This window comes from Schistocerca piceifrons, chromosome X, assembly GCF_021461385.2.
Source record: "Schistocerca piceifrons isolate TAMUIC-IGC-003096 chromosome X, iqSchPice1.1, whole genome shotgun sequence".
Taxonomy (NCBI): domain Eukaryota; kingdom Metazoa; phylum Arthropoda; class Insecta; order Orthoptera; family Acrididae; genus Schistocerca; species Schistocerca piceifrons.
Genome location: NC_060149.1, coordinates 787,198,449 through 787,217,104, shown reverse-complemented (window position 1 = coordinate 787,217,104; position 18,656 = coordinate 787,198,449). Strand labels below are relative to the sequence as shown.

The 18,656-nt window shown below is 39.0% G+C and overlaps 1 long non-coding RNA gene across 1 annotated transcript in view; it reads left to right on the top strand.

Moving 5' to 3' along the window:
• Nucleotides 1-1,966: 1,966 nt before the first annotated feature.
• LOC124721295 overlaps nucleotides 1,967-18,656 on the top strand; it is a 32,312-nt gene continuing 15,622 nt past the window's right edge. The window contains exon 1 of the long non-coding RNA XR_007006314.1: nucleotides 1,967-2,767. This is a non-coding gene — a long non-coding RNA (uncharacterized LOC124721295). The remainder of the gene's footprint in view (nucleotides 2,768-18,656) is intronic.

The following is an 18,656-nucleotide window of genomic DNA, read 5'->3' as shown; positions in this document are numbered from 1 at the left end:
ATTGTGGGGTGCATATGAGGGTTTTCTAGGCTAGGAGGTACTTTAAGATCCACTGTACAACATTCATCAGTCGATACGCAGTGAGTGGAATCGGGTTGCGTACCAAGTACAGACAATTCACCTGCAAAAGTTTCAACAGTAAACTGTTGCAGTATTCGTAACATAGTTCCAGAATTTACTGCCCTCCAGAAGATTTCTCTCTCTCAGACTGTTCTTGGGACTTAGAGCTGGCTGAAGCCCGATGTATAAAGCTCCCAACTATTTAGCGTGTCGTGGAACATGTATTGGCAAGACAGATTAAACGCCATAGGAGGGGAAGTGTTCATTGCAGTTGGCAAAAATACTCTATCTATTGAGGGTGAATTTGAGTGTCACGGACAAGTTATCTGGTCAAATGGAACAGGTCTAGTCGAAATTAAGAAAATTTATGGATATTTTTACCAGTCACCTGATTCCGCTGTGTCTGTTTGAGAGTCACTGAAGGAAAGTCAATGGTCACTATCGCGGATATACCCACATCATCCGTTATCAACTTTAGGTGACTTTAACCTACTGCGTATAGACTGGAACATCTATGGATTCACTGCATATAGTACAGACAGTCTTGCGAAATGCTTATAAACAAGTTTCCCGCAAACTGCCTTGAACAACTAATTTGGTAACCCACATGTAATGGAAATATTTTGGGTTTTAGCTACGAACAGGGCTGACCTTATCGACAGTGTCAGTATAGATACAGCAACTAGTGATTAAGATAGTATCATAGCGAAGATGGCTATTTAAGTTATTAAATGTGTCAAGTAAAGAAGGAAAAAGACAGAAAAAGCAGCTAAGCATTTCTTAGCATCCCACTTAGACAATGAATGGACATCATTTAGGCGCAGTATGATAGACATAGAGGGATTACGGGCAGAGTATAAACTGACTGTAAATCGGGCTCCAGAGATGTATGTGCCAAGTAAGTGGACTAAGGATGGTGAGCATCCTCCATGTCTTAATAATCAATTTCGGGAATTCTGAGAAAACACAAAATTGTTTCACTCTCGGTTCAAAAAGAAATGCGCAACTATTGACAATCAAAAGTTAGTAGATCAATGCACGAAGGATATAACTCCCACTGACATATCGCAGCAAAAGATCTTGCCGAGAACGAAAGAAAATTCTGGTCATACATACAATCACTAAACTTCTATCAAATCACTCGTCACAAAGTCTGGGTTGGCAATGGAAGATAGTAAAAGGAAAGCTGAAGTTTCAAATTTCACTTTTAAGAAATAATTCACGCAAGAGGATTGTATAAACATACCGTCGTTTGACAGTCATACAAACTCGCACATGGAGGACGTGGAAATTGGCAATGGTTGAGTAGAGAAACCACTGAAGAGCTGAAGACACATATGTCACCAGGTCCAGATGGAATGCCAGTCCGGTTTTACAGAGAGTGCTCTGCAGCATTGCCTCTTACTTAGCCTGTTATTTACCGCGAATCTCTGGCACAGCAAAAAGCCCCAAGCGATTGGTAAAAAGCGCGGCTGTATATAAGAAAGATAAAAGAACTCATCCGCGTAATTAGAAACCAGTGTCCTCGACATCAGTTTGCTGGAGAATTCTTGAACACATTCTGAGTTCATATAATAAATTTCCTTGAGACAGGATAGCTTCTGTCCACAAATCAGCACTGATTTGGAAAGTGTCGCTCGTGCGAAATGCAGATTGCCCTTTTCTCACATGATATCCTAAAAACCATGGATGGACGCCACCACCCTTATTCCACATTCCTAGCTTTCTGGAAAGCATTTGACACGGTTCCCCACTGCAGATTGTTGACGGAAGTGTGAGCATATGGTTTAGGTTCTCAGATATGTCAGCGGCTCGAAGACTTTTTAAGTAATGGAGCCCAGTATGTTGTGCTCGACTGTGAGTGTTCATCGGATACAAGGGTATCGCAAAGAGTGTCCCATGGAAATGTCGTAGGATCTCTTTTATTCTTTAAATACATAAATGACCTGACGGACAGAGTGAGCAGCAGTTTGCGGCAGTTTGCTCATGAAGCTGCGATGTACGGGAAGGTGTCGTCATTGAGTGACTGAAGCAGTGTACAACATTACTTAGACAAACTTTCTAGTTTGCGTGATGAATGCGAGCTTGTCCTAAATGTAGGAAAATGTCAGTTAACGCGGACGAGTAGAAAAATAGTCCTGTAATGTTCAAACACAGCATTAGTAGGTTGCAGGTTGAACAGTCATTTCGATTAAGTACCTAGGCATAACGTTGCAAAGCAATATGAAATGGAATGAGTACGTCAGGTTAGTAGTAGAGAAGGCGAATGTTCGACTTCGTTTTGTTGGGAGGATTTTAGGAAAGTGTAGCTGATCCATAATGTAGACGGTGTACAGAACTTTAGTGCGATCCATTCTTGAGTATTGATCGAGTGTTTTGGATTCCCAACAGTCAGATGGAAGGAAGCCACAGAAGCAGGCTGATAGATTAGTTACCGGTAGGTGTGATCAACCATAACCACCACCACCTAGAGTCAAGGCTGCGGCGCGAATTTCATAGACGGGCCACCATTTTGTGTTTAGAAGCGTTTCAGTATGTGCACGTATGTTGGAACATGGTTTACAAATGCTGTGTACAAAGGTGTCGTGAGAATTACGGAACTAGACCGAAAGTAATGGTATTTTCCTTTCCGAAAGATTCGAATCTGTGTCGGAAATGGCTTTCAGCGATTCATTGGGACAATTTCCAACCCACTCAGCACAAGAAGGTAGGCCTATCTAAAAACCCTCTACCTAGTACAATATTTTTTTTTTTTTTTGCTAGTGGAATTTCATAAATTTTGGATACATTTGACTAAAATTGTGAGCAAAAGTTCGCAGTAAATAGTATTTGTTTTCAAGTGGCTTTATTTTGATTTTGAAAACGAAATATAAACTTTTATCTCGTGTTACATTTTATTCATGTTTAAATTTCTGTGCACTTTGTATTTTGTTACGCATTACCGATACGTTTTATTTTCAGTTTGTGAGTGGGTGTTATATTTCACTCTCGCGTTAGTTACCGGGAGTGCTAATGAATGTTGAAACTGCTGTTTTCATGTTTAAAAATCGATCTCTCTGTATGAAGCATATCTATGTTGTTTTTCTGTATCTTAGTTTTTCCCGTTATTAGGCATTATCCACCTTACTACCAAATGATCATAATTGAACCTAACCTAGACTTCAGGTTATGCTGCAGAATAGATGTCATGACAACCAGATTTCAGTGGTGTCCTGTATCACATGAGCCGCCTCATATAACGATATTCTCGTTAACAGCACATCCAGTTACTTAATCTGTCCGGTATCTTAAATGTTCCAGTTGGTTAATTGACACGTCAAGTGTCGTTTAGTTCATACAGTACGGAATGTTTAGTTGGTATCTTCTTAACATACTTCCAGTTGGATTGTCATTACCGTCTTATTGAGGTGTGTCATTTATGTTGGCATCTGTTCAACTTTATTTTGTGTTTGGCTTGCGTTTGCTTTGCAGTTGTTCTTCTATCCAAACATGAAATTTGTGCTATATCAAGACCCTCATTCAGCGTTACTCATGTACCATGACAATGAAGAAACTGTAAAGTCAAAATTACAAAATAATTGCTATGTTAACATGCAGAATCCAGTAGATCACTGAAATTTGGTGACACTTAATCCATAATAGGAACTTCACTCTTATAATTCCATAAATATCACAGTACTGCTGTAACACAAGCAGTTCACAGGTATATTTATCATACGCTAATGCATGTTGAGGCATGCTCCTAGTGCTTATAGTACTAATTAATAAAAGAATATTACAATGCATTATGCATGTTGTTGTAGATCATGGTATATTATTGCTAGGCCTAAATGATTTATGTACTTCCACTAAGGTGTGACCTGTCAAGTTGATATTGGTGGAAAATGAATGAGTTTCCAGTGTTTTTTTTATTTTCACATACAGACACACATCTCTAGATCATGCTGTATACTGTACTGGCTCACACTACTTTGTTGTAGGTTTGTGGACTTCACTTCACCAAATCTGACATCTGCCGGTGTACGGAATGTTATGATGAAGTGAAAGTCACAAAGCTTACTGTCAAGCTTTCAAGACCAAGACTACAGAGGGTGCTGTTCCATCAGTGTTACCAGGCTGCCCATGCTATTTGTGTACTCCATCCACCATCACTCGAGAAAGTGCAGAGGAAAAACGAGCTAGATTAGACAACGAATGTCTGCTAAGACCAATTAATGATAGTGTAGTAACCAAAGCACAGTATGATTTGAGTAAGCTGTTTTCTACGTTTGAAGCATTTCTGCAGTGCTTCGAAAGAGAAACCATTCCCTGAGAGTGGACCATTGGTAAGAGAAGTGACTGTGTCCTATTTCTACCGCTTACTGTATTACCCATTCCATCTATGTCTGTATCCGCTGTAGTGACGAATGCGTTGCAGTTGTCCTCCTATCGAAGTAACACTGAGATAAGAAAGATAGGCAGTAGCGAAATATCAGACAAACTTTCAAATATCAATGATTTGTCTACAGTATTAGACAAAGCGAAAGAATTAGTCAGTGCAAAAGGAAATTCATTAAAAAGCCAGTGCCTTCTTATACAGGTCATTTTTAATGATATGTGCAGTTCTGTAGATGAAGAAAAATGGAAACAAATTAAATTCTGAAGTTGCTATGTGGCAGTGAGGAAAACTATAGGTTTAATCCTCACTTTTCTGTATTTTGTTGTATCCTACATTCCCAATGCCTATAAATTTTTCAGGTCTTCTGGCACTCTTATTCTTCCTCATCCAAGAACTTTACAGAAAATGTGTTCCTCATATAGTAGGCCTAATGGTACTCATAATGAACAAAATGAAGGTGCGCCCCTCCTGTTTATTAAGAAAAAATCTTTGCGGGAAAGTGATTGTACCATTTCTTTAATGATGGATGAAATTCATATTAAACCTTATTTTGATTACAAGGGAGGAAACATTGTGGGGGCAGCATTTGATAGTGACAAGGCTGCTACTACAGCATATGTCTTTATGATACAATCATTGCTGTCTTCTTTTAAAGTACTAGTGCATGTCCTTCCAGTGAGAAACATTGTAGCTGAACAATTATTTTTGTATGTGAAGAAAATATTGTGTGCCCTTCATGACATTGGTTTCAAAGTTATTTGTGTAGTTAGCGACAACAGTGCTATAAATAGGAAATCTATGGCACTTTTTAGCTCACCTCCAAAACTCAATACAGTTTACCCACATCCAGCTAATCCAACTCAGCCACTATTTTGTATAATTGATTCTGTCCACATCCTTAAGTGTATACGTAATAACTGGGTTAATTAAAAGGACTCTCCAGTTTTGCTTAAATATCCACAATTAGATGGAAGCAGTGATTATTGTCAGGTGTTAATGGCATCTTTTGAAACATTGTGGCAGCTTCATAAGATTGAATGTAATGGTCTACTTAAGCACTCATATGGCCTTACTTTGAGGTCTCTCTATCCATCTTCACTTGAGAACCAGAATGTGAGCCTTGTTTTGCAGGTATTCATTGAATATACAGCTGAAGCCGTTTCAACTGTAGGGGAACAGAAAAACTTATTACATTACCAGACAACTGCAGAATTTATTAAAATTATACTTACATGGTGGAAAATTCTAAACATTAAGACAGATCACAAAGGTGTTCGACTAAATGATCCCTTCCAGTGCCCTCTGTCTTTAAGTAATAATGATGAAAAATTAGTTTTACTGGAAAAGTTTCTTGAGTGGCTCGATAGGTGGAAGGACTTAGGCCTGAAAAATAATACCCTTTCAAAGGAAACCCATATAGCTCTGACACACAAAACCTATGGTTTGATTGAGATGGCAAGGTACTAAACTAAAGAGCTTGGTAAATTTTTTTTTTTTTTTTTGTTGCCCTGGAAAAATTTAAACTGATTCTCTGGAAGCAAGGCTCTCAGTATCTCATATCTGTGAGACAGATTTTTGAGGTGGAAGCCAAGATGAGGATGCAGAACTTGTTACCATTCATGTTGAATTCAAGTACTTTTGATAAACTGCCTGTTACTGAAGGGTTCACCTTTAATTGTATTGAGACTATACAAACAGACTCTGAGTTTTTGGTTGACGTTATGTATTTGGAGGAAGATTTCAGGCAGGCAGAAACATACCTTCCAATATTAACTTATTTAGCAGGATATTGTGTTCACAGTGTACTGAAGAAACAGCAGTTTGAGGTGTGTTGCAAATACCTTCTCTTAGACAAAGAAACGTGCTTGCATGGCGAACAACATGTTAGTTTAATCAAAAATTTGGACGGGGTGGTCTGTTTTTCCCTCAGCCTGATGTTGTGAATGTTGTTATTTACAACGCCATTACTGAACGGAAATTAATATCAGTCCCTAATGAAAAGAAATTTTTGTCATCCAACAGTCAAAGGGTGCTTGTTCATAATGTAACCATAAATGCTGTTCAGGAGAAAAGTTTCTTCTTAACAGACTTTGTTTGCAGTAATGATCATTCAGCAGACAAAATACTGAAGTTGTTAGCCAAAGCATCCATCAATGCATTATTAAACAATTACATTAAGAAAAAGAATGACACCTTTACTGCTTCCTTTAAGAAACGGAACCTTAGCACATTTTAATTTACATACAGTTTACATGCTAGGACATTTATCAGATGTCTCAGGAAATTTGTATTAAGTGTCACACATTCAGTTAAACTGTATTTGGTCTAGTGAAAGCAGAGGAAGGTTCTGTAATCCATATTGGTGTAGCACCTTCAACTGAATGCACACTAATTGTCATTTGGTCCATATAGCCTGTAGTTTAGGATGATTTGCTTCCAACAGTTTCAAATGTCAAAAAGTCATAACTCTGTCCGTGCAGGCTATTCAGCTGAAGTAAATACTTTGTCCAGCACTAAAGGCTAGTTTCCACCTCATCATTGTGAAATGTTATTAGATTGTGTACACATCCATCTGTGCACTTGATATTAGCCTAAGGTTGAAACTGGGCCAGTGTTTCCCCGTAAAGTCTTTATGTCATCCAGCTATTCTGTGCAGAAATATTTACATCTTCCTTTCAATTTGTTGAGCCTGTGCTGCCCAACAAGAAAAAAATCTGTTAAAGTAATTGTGTACTAAACCTCATTACATTGGCATGCAGACATATAAAACTTTCAGTGGCATATTACAATACTACATAGGGAAAGCCAAAAATGGATTGCTCCCATTTTCCTGAAACAGAATGACACCAGGGTGTTTCCTAAAGTAGTTACTTCTCATAACAGCTATTCATCTAAATTTTGATACAGGCTGTCAGTATTGTTGCACACAGGTAACATTTAGTTATTGCTTTGCCTATATTATTTTACTGAGACACAGTTACATTCTAGTAGTTTTTTTTAAACTTTGCTCATAAAACCCCGTGGCAGTGTGAGGCTGTGTGACAGACTTGGAGTGCTCATGCATTTAATCTGCTAGAAAATTTCATAACAGCACACACTTTGGCACTGAGTGAAAAGTTTGTTCTTGAACTGTCACTAGTGACAGAAAATCACTTCACAGCATTAAAATACAGGTGAGGTGTTTGATACACTCAGTTTAATTGAAACAGTTTATTCTAAGATTTATGCAGCAGGAATAAAGTGAAAGAGTGCTACAATTTCTTTTCTTAAGGTGATGTTTATATAGTAATTAAAGTAAAGTTCTTCCCACTTATTTACATGGAGAGTATTCTTGCAAATGTAAAGGAGTGTTGTGTTGTGGCATTTTATTTGAATGTCTAAGATGTTATATCATACACCATTCAGTTTAATTTGTAATCAATGTAAAATCATTACAGTTTTGATTTATGTTGTACATCTTTAGTTAATCCCAGAGTTAGTTCTTCTGATTTACTTTGTTTACACATAAGTTCATTACAAAGAAACTGGCCTGCTTCTAGCTTATGGCAAGGTTTTCAACAAATGTTGCATAGCTGTGCAGTTACATTATAAAAGAGTTATTTCAGTTGTTGCTCAGGTATTCAACTGTAATGTGAGGTTGCTCATACTCAGTATTGCCATTACTTATTAGTTTCAAATGAGTAGCAACATTTTCACGTTGTTGAATTTCCTTCAGTAGTGCATCATCGCAGTGGCACCTTTATACATACATTCCAACAAATGTTTGTTGCTCTGTTACTCTGTCTGAGTTACTACATTTGTCAGCAACATAAGTCATCCTTAGTCACAATTACTAAATTTTACAGACAGAAAGACTGGTAATGTAACCTGTTATAAGCGTCTGACATATTTTTCAAGTGTGTCATTTTTCACGAAATACAATATATCAAATGTGTACAACTAATCAATCATTCTGTGTAATTCCACTGAACGTAGAAAAGGCTTGCTGCCTTTTAAGATGGAAATTGTGATGTTTTTCTGTAATGGAACCAGGTTGTGCCCTGGATTTTGTACTGTCAGCAGGGGTAACATTGGCCCACTTTTCCACAATATTTGACATGTTAAGCTCTTGGTGGCTGACAGAGTACTGCTAAACTGTAATACAATATTTTTTAAAGCATCTATATTCCAAAATCAGTCTATTGTTACCAGATTTTAGAAACTGTTTTATGACCGTAATATTTTTTTTAAAAAAACTGGACCAATGTTACCTTTATGTGGGGTAACTTTTTCTCGCATGTTCAAATCTGTCTACAAAAACCTAAAAAATGCAATGAGTCAATGTTCAACCAACCAAAAAGGATCATATAATAATAGAATGTTACTAAACTTCAATAAGTCATTTAACTTCCAAAATTGAGTTATATAACTAACATTTAATGGGAGAGAATGTAAAAGGAAATACCGATTAGTTTATTTTTATTTTATTATTTGTTGTAAAAGCTCAGAACAGTTTAAATATTGCAGAAATTGATTAAATAAAGTTGTCCAATTCAGGAACTGAAAATTGGTTCCTTTTTTGGTTCTTTTATTTTGAACAACACATCTTTCAAGAATATAACATCGAATCTGGTCTTTCAGGCCACCTCCAACACAGCCCATCTCATTAATCTGTCTTATTTGTCCTGGATACTTTTCCCCATTGAAAAGGACAGTTACAAAGTCATTTTCAACATAATCCTCATTACAGTTTGATGAACACTCCTCAGGCACTGAAAATGTTTCACCTTTTTCACTTGATCCCTCCAGTGATACATCATCAGGATCACCACCACCTGAGCAACTTGACAGTCTGATTCTCTTCTGTCTTTCCTTATTTTTCTGGAAAAATGGAGAAGGGGCAGGTATCTAAGCAGCAAGCGGTTGCAGATTGTTTAACCGAGATGCTTGTCCCAGCATCAGTTGAGGACATTAAATATTCACTTCTTTTTCTAACTGTTCTAGGAATGCATCTCCTACCATGTCAGCTTGATTTTTATTCATTGGCAAGCATTCTATAAGCTTTTCCCTGTTTAATGGAAAAATTCCACACTTTTCAAAGCCGGATATAAGATTTTTGGATATGTTCACTTTTAAGCCATCCATTAGTTCATATATTAAACATGTCTTTAGGCACTGTAGTAAACTTGGAGCTGGACTTGGACTCTTTCCACTTCCTCAAGATCCCCCGCCGTAGTTTCTTCATTGCAGCAAAAACAGCAACATCCAATGGTTGTGTGAGATGACTTGTGTTAGGTGGTAAACACACAAACCTAATGGCATTTTCCTCTCACACCTGAAGCACTTGTTGGTTATTATGGGAAGATAGATTATCACCAGTGATTACAACTGGTTGTTCTTCGTGCTTCACTGCAGGGAGAAAGTGAGGTAAAAACCAATCTTCAAGTGTCACTCCCTCAAACCAGCCACTTTTGGTTCTGTTGTATCAAGTGTGCTGAGGTCCGTTTTCTTACTAAAGTTACAAATGTTTTCTACATATTTTGCACCTCGTTTGCAAATCACCTTCTTACTTCCTGGCTCATCACAGAGGTTCATTTCGTCATAATTCCGGATTCTGGACAGTGGAACATCTTTCGTGGCTTCACTTAAGTTTTCCATATAACTGTTCAAGTCTTCTTCACTGATTTGAGCTCTGACCTTTTTGACATTTGAGCTCATTCTAACAGAGAGTTCATTGTGGCGTTTAAAAAGTATTTTGTCCACTTATAACCAGGCAAATTATTCTTGAACACAGGAATATTGTCACCCTTTTTATCTAAATAACTTTAGACAGCCATATGAAAGTCCAGTTCATCAATTGGAAATCCTTTATGAGATGGTGTTGAAAGGAAAGTTCTTCCTCATCTGTAGACAGTCGAGGCCGACCTACATTTTTTTGACTGCTTGCCAGCAAGCCTGTTTTTTATGATCAATCTGGGTATCCCAAACCTTTGTTCTGTTTCACGTTACGTCATTTGATGTGCAGGAATTGCTTCTAATCATTCTTCCAACTTCTCCAGTGAGTAATTTGCGTATGATCTGCAACAAAGTTTCTTCTTGTGTATTCGTGGCATTGCTGTAAAATAAGAAGGAAAACATTTTTCTGCTTCATTGGGAAGAATTCTGTTCAAAAGAGTAATGAATCTTTAAAATAATTACTGTTAGATAGCGAAATAAACAACCTGTAAGCCTAACATCGTTTGGACCAAAGTAACCCCAAAACATGGACCAATGTTACCCTATGGTGAAATACAATATTTATTTCGTACTTATATGGAGAAATTGACATCTCTCTAAATCTTAATCTAGACAAACGAAGCGATAACAAAAACTACTTACTGAAAATTAGATCACTTCCGTAACTTATAACCAAATGACAGCTGGAATCACACCAATTTGCTGCGAGTTGCAGACCATAACAAAACAAGTGCTGCTGCAGTGGCAAATTTGTGAACTACAAAAACAGTGAACAAGCAGTGTAGCTGATGCTGCCACCTATCGTTTAAGACTAGAAACATGGATATTCGTTGATGTATGTAAGAGCTGCGAGACAAAGAATCTTTGTTTTCCTCTGGGCCAATGTTACCTCCGAAGGGCCAATGTTACCCCAGCTGACAGTAACAGCTTTTTCAGGACGTACAAGTACATTATGTCTGACTTAAATATATTATTGTTCATTACTTCTAGTGTTTTATACATCCTACATTAACATAAACTATTAATAATTATATTATTTTAAGTATGCTGAGGACTACAATTCTCATGTTGCAGTAATTTCTCTACATATTACAAAGAATTAAACTTGCTATAGTCACCAGCAGTGATTTCTGATCTATCTCTGGAGTTACTAAAGTGTCCCTTGTCCTGAAGTTTAGTTCAGTTCTTCATATCATATACAGCATTCGCTTTGTTTTACAGGATAGCTTGATTTCCGTAGTGAGTCACTGTCTCCCGCAGTCACTTAGGTAGACACTTAATGAAATTCTCTTAGGAAATACAGCTTCAAACAATGGAACAAATTAATCTAGAAATAGGTTATTATTGATGGTTTTAGCTTGATACATTGTCTCATTCCAACTGCTGCAAATGTCTGCTGAAGGTTTGCAGATGTTCACAGTAGACTTACATACACGTCCTATTGATAAAACTACTGTTGTTTGCAGCTCTTACAGCATGCATTTTGAACAGCTGACCATCATGGTCGGGAAGACATCTAAAGTTTCACTTGCACATATGTTGCTAATTCTTTTATCTGCAGAGTATTGTCAATCATGCTTGTAAAGTTCTTTGCAACTCTTGTGAGAAAGTAAACAACTGCACTCAGCTTAATACATGCTCAAAATCTGCCGTATTTTTACATGAAAGAAAATTAACATTACGATAACAAAACATGATTATTTTTGTTTCTGAGAACAGGTGAGTTAAAAGTAATTGTTTGCTTAGGGAATGTACTCAGCTTTCCTGAGGGAGCTCTATAGACAGCTACCACATAAACAGGCAGTGTATTAACAAGGAATTAAATGCAACAATTCTCAAACTGTTGAGCAATAATACAATTTTTATGTCCATAGGCTTGGATTCTAACTGTTATATACTATTAAACATGCAAATGTAAATCTGCGAAATGAAACAATATTTTATTTAGAATACTGAAGGGAGAGGAAGTTAATATTATACATATATAATATATATTATAATTATAATAATATAATTATAATATTGCAATAATATATATATAGAACTGTTTTTCACTTGGTCTCATATGCCGGTTCTCTAAATATGCGCAACAGTGCGTTGTGGAATGAGTATCGTCTTTCCTCCAGGGATTCCCATTTGAATTCAAGAAGCATCTCCGTAATACTTGCATGTTGATCCACCACTACCCAGAGAGAAGGCCACAGCACACTCTTGTGATGTCACACAAAGCAGGCCAACCCAATGAGATATTCATAACACCTCTTATATCTCGTAAACCGCTGGAGATATCGAAACAAGATTTTGGCAATTATATATATATATATATATATATATATATTGGCAATTATATATATATAATTATATAATATATATATATATATATATATATATATATATATATATATATATATATATATATATAAATTGCCAAAATCTTGTTTTGATATCTCCAGCGGTTTACGAGATATAAGAGGTGTTAGGAATATCTCATTGGGTTGGCCTGCTTTGTGTGACATCACAAGAGTGTGCTGTGGCCTTCTCTCTGGGTAGTGGTGGATCAACATGCAAGTATTACGGAGATGCTTCTTGAATTCAAATGGGAATCCCTGGAGGAAAGACTATACTCATTCCACAATGCACTGTTGCGCATATTTAGAGAACCGGCATATGAGACCAAGTGAAAAACAGTTATATATATATATATATATATATATATATATATATATATATATATATATATATATAATTGCAATATTATATATATGGCCTTCTCTCTGGGTAGTGGTGGATCAACATGCAAGTGTGTGTGTGTGTGTGTGTGTGTGTGTGTGTGTATATATATATATATATATATATATATATAGCAAAGTACTCTTCTCTTTGTGTGGTATCATTTGCCAAAATCTCGTTTCGATATCTCCAGCGGTTTACGAGATATAAGAGGTGTTAGGAATATCTCATTGGGTTGGCCTGCTTTGTGTGACATCACAAGAGTGTGCTGTGGCCTTCTCTCTGGGTAGTGGTGGATCAACATGCAAGTATTACGGAGATGCTTCTTGAATTCAAATGGGAATCCCTGGAGGAAAGACTATACTCATTCCACAATGCACTGTTGCGCATATTTAGAGAACCGGCATATGAGACCAAGTGAAAAACAGTTCTATTGCCACCAATGTATATTTTGCATAAGGATCATGAAGGTAACATGCGAGAAATTATTGCTCTTTATTATACTCAAATCAATGAAACACTTTTACAACAAAGCTTTTCTTTCTTTTCGCCACCCCATTGGAAAAAGAACAGGCTACGCTTACAAATTACTTTAAACATAATTTAGAGAAAAAATGGGATTTTTATGCAACAAAATAAAGTTAATACCCTAGCAAGGAGGTCATTATAACGCTTGGCTATCTTTGAAACATGATCAAAATCATTTTGTTGAAAGCATAGCAACTCTTGTTTCTCACTTATATGAATGTGTATTAAATTCAGATGATAAAACTACTGTTCAGTATGTTATTTTTTCCAAGTGTTGTGTAGCTTCCACTGTGCTACAGCACAAGTCTATCGCCAAATGTACCTTAACCTGAAAGTAAGATCACTAGTGCTAATAAGTGAACCAAGTGTGTCGTGTACTGTTATAGAAAAATAACAACAAAATTTTGATTTATCTAAAGTGTCACTTTACTTTGATACAAGAATAGAAGTATACTCACCCACGATGAAACATTGATGTGATCTATGTGGAACCTTGTCAATCATAGTAATACACCTATGAGGATATGGACTTTCTTTGACAGAAACACTGATTCCTGGAACTGCCTGGCATTACTCCTCAATTGTGAGGACTGGAATGGGGTGAGCTCAGCCTCGTGATGTCAATTGAAGAGATACTTGATCATGTAATGGCAGCTCGACTTCATGAAAACTGACAATGGCAGAGAGAACTTTGTGCTGACCCCACATCCAAGGGTCCAAAATACTGATTGGCTGTTTCGTTTTATTGGGCAGTAAAATACTGAGCTGTTTTTGGTAGCATATAATATTTGTGTGTTGGTGTAGGAACTCCCTAATTCGCTTACTTCCAAAAAAATTGATGTGGCTTAGGAGAGGGCAAGGAAAGGAAAGGGCATGGTTTAGGAGAGGGAGGGGGATGGGCAAGTGGTGGCACCACGCTTTTATCTCTTTCCCTCAATCTGGTGACTAAAAGTTAGAAAGTCAATTGTATCCAAAGTCACTATCACATTTCTACTCGCATTGTCCCACGAAATAGGGGCCTGTGACACAGTCAATAATGACCTGTCCGTCATATGGGGAAACTAAGCTTGGCGGTGTTCTAGAGAAGCAGGCTATATATATCAGCACTGGGGTTCACCATCTCACTTCACTCATCATCGTGTTATGCTACACTATATATCCATCCATTGCACTTACCTACTCTCCACAAATAGACTTACACTACACCTTTCACACATCCACGCGAAAAGGGGCAACTGTATGGATGAATAACACCCTTTCTGCTAGGTGGCAAAAATGCTACAATGTCATCCAAAAAAACCTAACATTGCCCGGGTATTCACTTTGCCAGTTTTCTATAAGAAAAGTGTACAGTTTCTGCATGCTGGGTGCAGCTGCTTTGCGTGCCTACGGCACACTTTTTGTACATGTCTCTATGGCTAAACTTCTTCATAGCTCTGTAGGTGGCTGTTGTTACCACTTAATGCTGTTTGTGCATCGCAGCTGAAAGCTGTCAAAAGTGCTGCCGGGTGTTTAGGATCCGTTAAGTTGACTAGACTGTAGAAGTGCCTTAAGTAGCAAAAGAGAGCTGTATTAAAACCTCATGCATGATGCAGCGTTTTTTCACAAATCTCTTTGTTGATTACATCATATCTCTTGAACACTGTGTCTTTCAATGATATATTTGTGTACATACATTCAGTGGCATATTTGGATACTGTCTGCAAAATATGTTGCGAATAGAGTTAATAGCAAAGAAGTAATAAATTTAAACATCCTGCATAATGCTGTAGTTTTTCACAAATCTCAATGTTTATATCGCCATATCTCCTGATCTGTGTCACTTACAATTGTAGGTATCCATCCTCTGCCGGGCTGAAAACCACTATTAATTTGTCATGATGTAGACTGATCGACATGTATGGCGTCATTAGACGCAATAGAAGAATATTCGAGATAGTGCCATTTATTACTTACTGACAATACAAGTAATTGCTACTTCTTCTGGTGGCTATGTAATCCAGAGAAAAAGCCGCTGTATCCAATATGGACTCACAGCTTCCCAGGGTGCTACATCAGCTTGGAGTGGAAGTCTATGACTCCTTGAGGTAGGCACGTCCCATCAGTTGCTCTGCTTGTGGAGATGATGGCGACCACAGTGTGTGTGTTTTGATTCACATGCCGCTTTGGGGAGTTCTCCATTCCTCCCAGCTCACTGCCCGCCTTGTCCCCTCAGATGGACAGTGATGTCAGTTACCACATAGCTGTGCTGAATTCTTGACCTGGCCTGCCAGTGCAATAGTTCTTCAGACCCATGTGACACTGGAGTTTAGGGCAGTCTGTGCACTGGACTGGAGTTGTGTTGGCAGATGCTTGGTGTACCCATCAGCACTGGATGCCTCCAGCAGCCACACCGTGAGATCGCTGATCGTCTCGTAGGGCAGCAAGTGCGAGATCAACACTAGAACACTCTCGTACACAAGTTGTAACCACAGGATCACTTGTGAATGATATGAACTGCATCGATCGTACTGAGCGAGTGCTGAAAGGTAATGGGGGTGGAGTATTTATGCCACCAATGAGAGGTTCTGTTCTACGACGTCCTTCATAATGACCAAATTGATTTTGCTCTTCCTGAACCATTAGTGATGTGGTCATTCTACATTTGCTTGACGAATTTGTTACAGAGTCTTTATTGCTTAGTCAAACACTAGCTGGTTGTTTGCGCATCCTCCCTAGTAACTCTTAGGCAATGTTGCAGGAATAGGAAAGCTGTTAAGTCTGTACTGTTCTAACCATTTTTCGCTGAGTTGCTTGCAGTCCCTCTTGAGAGTGGCGAGGTAGCTGTTTTGCCTGATCCAGTAACACTGTTGAAATGTTTACGCTTCCCAGCTAGCTGCTGGCTACATTTCAGCATGATAGAGTAACGCCATCCGTTAGAACTTAGAAATGATGTAATTTTTATAGCTACATTTGGCGAAATATGTGGATACTGTCTGTAAAATTCATTGTCAATGGTGTTAGTAGCAAAATAGTAATTAATGTAAACATCATACATACATACATTAATCCTTGTTCCATAGATCATGAATACGACATTTCATAATGCTGTGGAATGTGTCACTTTAACATAAGTTTCCTTTACACAAAATAATTAATTAATTTTTTTACAGTTACTACTTCATATCTAAGAATTCATCTATTGAGTAGAAGGAGCTGCCATTCAGATATTCTTTTAATTTGCTTTTAAATGTTGGTTGGCTATCTCTCAGACTTTTACTACTATTTGGCAAATGACCGAAGATTTTTGTGGCAGCTTAATTCACCCCTTTCTGTGCCAAAGTGAGATTTAATCATCCAGAATAGTGAATATCATCCTTTCTTCTAGTGTTGTAGCTATGCACATCGCTGTTATTTTTGAATTGGTATGGTTTATTGATGACAAATTTCGTAAGTGTGTGTGTGTCGGGAAACATTCCTCACACACAAATAAAGAAAAGATGTTATGTGGATATGTGTCCAGAAACGCTTAATTCCCATGTTAGATCTCATTTTAGTTTCGTCATTATGTACTATACTTCCTCGGTTCACCGCCAGTTGGCCGAATTGACTCGGTGCTTGTGTTGACATGCGACTCATTGCTCTACAGTACTAGCATCAAGCACATCAGTACGTAGCATCAACAGGTTAGTGTTCATCACGAACGTGGTTTTGCAGTCAGTGCAATGTTTACAAATGCGGAGTTGGCAGATGCCCATTTGATGTATGGATTAGCACGGGGCAATAGCCGTGGCGCGGTACGTTTGTATCGAGACAGATTTCCAGAACGAAGGTGTCCCGACAGGAAGACATTCGAAGCAATTGATCGGCGTCTTAGGGAGCACGGAACATTCCAGCCTATGACTCGCGACTGGGGAAGACCTAGAATGACGAGGACACCTGCAATGGACGAGGCAATTCTTCGTGCAGTTGACGATAACACTAATGTCAGTGTCAGAGAGGACAAACGAAGGAGTCTCAAACGTTTCGGCCTTCTGTGATGGTCCCCTCTTGGGTTTGACCTCCTTTTTTCTTCCAAATTTCCGTCGTCAGTGCGTGCCATTTGGGGAAGGACACCTTACGTGGTGTTTTTGTATTGGTCCATCATGCTCCACCATCTTGCATGTTACCTATTGTCGTGTGGGGGGGACTACGCCCAACATCTTCTGGGTTGTCTCCTTCTCGCCTTGTGCGCACTCTTCTTCTTAGCGCCTACGACAACTGTGGACCCTTTAAACACCTAACATCCAGCACGGTAGCCAGTCCGTTGTGGTGGGGTCGTCATGTACCCTCTTGGTGGTAGCCCCCTGACCACGCAGGGATCGCACTACAGATGCCAGAGCTGTTTCCTCCCCATGCATGCCAAGGAGTATGTGCCCATCTTGTCTGGGGCACGGGGACTCCGGGCAACGGGATATCGGCCAGGTACCCGTTGCTTTGGCTGGGTGGCGCCCTTGGGGAGAGCCCTCGTTCGGAGTAGGTGGCATCTGGGCGGATGTGGCGCAATGAAGCGCAATAAATCACACCAAGCTGGTGGTCGCACGGCCACCAGCGTCTCTAAGCGAGGTAGAGTCGACTTCGATGCTGCGCAATATGACCCTCAGACGTTCCCCTCGTTGGCTGTGCCATGGGAGGGACGCCAATCTAGTGCCAAGCGGGAGCCTTATGTACCGCAATACCTTGTCTGCAGCAGGACTGATGGTGACTCCTTTCTTCCGACGAAGCCTATGTTGTTTGTGGAACACCTGGAGGATAAGTTTGGGGAACTGGCAGGGTTGTCAAAAATGAGGAATGGGTCCATCCTCCTCAAGACGTCATCCCCAGCCCAGTCACGAGCGTTGCTCTTGTGTGATAAGCTGGGTGACGTCCCTGTTACCGTCACTCCCCACAGTAGCTTAAATATGGTCCAGGGGATTATTTACCATCGGGACCTCTTGTTACAATCCGATGACGAGCTGAGAGCCGACTTGGAACGGCGTGGTGTGCATTTTGTCCGTCGTGTCCATCGAGGACCCAAGACAAACAGGGTGGCCACCGGTGCCTTTATCTTGGCCTTCGAGGGTGATGTCTTGCCCGAGAAGGTCAAGGTAATGGTTTACCGTTGCGACGTGAAGCCATACGTCCCTCCCCCGATGCGGTGCTTCCAGTGCTGGAAGTTTGGGCATATGTCCTCCCGTTGCCCATCCAGCGCTACATGTCAAGATTGCGGACGCCCCTCTCATCCCGA